Source organism: Cibotium barometz, chromosome 26 (genome assembly GCF_041138505.1).
Source record: "Cibotium barometz isolate CiBa-2024 chromosome 26, ASM4113850v1, whole genome shotgun sequence".
Taxonomy (NCBI): Eukaryota; Viridiplantae; Streptophyta; class Polypodiopsida; order Cyatheales; family Cibotiaceae; genus Cibotium; species Cibotium barometz.
The window spans coordinates 46,672,274-46,673,449 of record NC_141071.1 but is presented as its reverse complement, the minus strand read 5'-3'; the positions used below and the strand labels follow the sequence as shown (position 1 = coordinate 46,673,449).

Sequence of the window (1,176 nt, the reverse complement as noted above, 5' to 3'; positions counted from 1 at the left end):
ATCGTGTCTTGGAATGCCATGATTTCTGTTCTTACTCGGAATGAGCAGAACAGGGAGGCCTTTTTTCGCAGCCAAAATGATGGGCTCTCTCTTCACCCGAGCTCTGATTATGGTTGTGGGCTACGTCTATCCAGCATACAAATGCTTCAAATGCGTGGAGATGAACAGGCCTGATGTGGAGCAACTCCGGTTTTGGTGTCAATATTGGATGATTATGGCAATTGTCACTGTCCCGGAGAGACTGGGGGATGCCTTTGTATCATGGCTACCTTTGTATAGTGAGGCCAAACTTGCGTTTATTGTTTATCTGTGGTATCCAAAGACAATGGGAACTACTTATGTTTATTCAACGTTTTTGAGGCCTTTGGTGGTCACCCATGAGGGGGACATTGACCGCAACTTGAATGAGCTGACAACAAGAATAGGTGATCTGGTATCTCATTATTGGCAGAGGGGTTCAGTATATGCCCAGTCTCGGATCATGGAATTTCTTCAATATGTGGCATCACAGGCGCCTTCTTCAAGACCTGAACAAGGCTCGGATGTCTCTCAAATTCAGCCGCCCCTTGGCTTCCAACAGCCACCATCAGGCCACCAATCACCATCACCAGTAACAAACTACACATCTGCACCTGTAGTGCCGATGGAAAATCACTCTTAGGGCGACCCAACAGTTGGTGCTGGCTATCGTTACCAAGCACAGCCACCCTAACAAGGTTACTCGCAGCAAGCATCAGGATATCCTCAGCCACCCTACCTTAGACAGGAACAAGAAGCACCTTATGAAACGATGAACGTGGAGGAGTCCCAGCCAGTGTCTCAGGAAGTTAGCGTGCTTCCGGATTCAACAAACAGCTACATGACAAGGAGGCAAAGGTCTCACGGGCAGCAGCGCAGACGCAAGGTGGCAGCTTGCGTGGCATGCGAAGGAGTTTTTTTTAAAAAAAAGGTAATTTTCGAATATTAAGCAAGAAATAAGGAGGCGCAGTGTATTTCAAACTGGGAAAATTTGAAATTTTAGCTGTAACACTAGCAAGCTCTCCATATCTATCTCCTCAAGGCCTCCATTTCTCTATATCCATCTGCATCTCCTCCACCTCCATCTCCATCACCATCTCCATCTTCATCTCCTCCATCACCATCCACATTTCCATCCTCCACCTCCATCCTCCATCT

The 1,176-nt window shown here is 47.2% G+C and overlaps 1 pseudogene; it reads left to right on the top strand.

Moving 5' to 3' along the window:
* On the top strand, window positions 1–967 carry LOC147624031 (putative HVA22-like protein g pseudogene; annotated as a pseudogene).
* The last annotated feature ends 209 nt before the right edge of the window (window positions 968–1,176 follow it).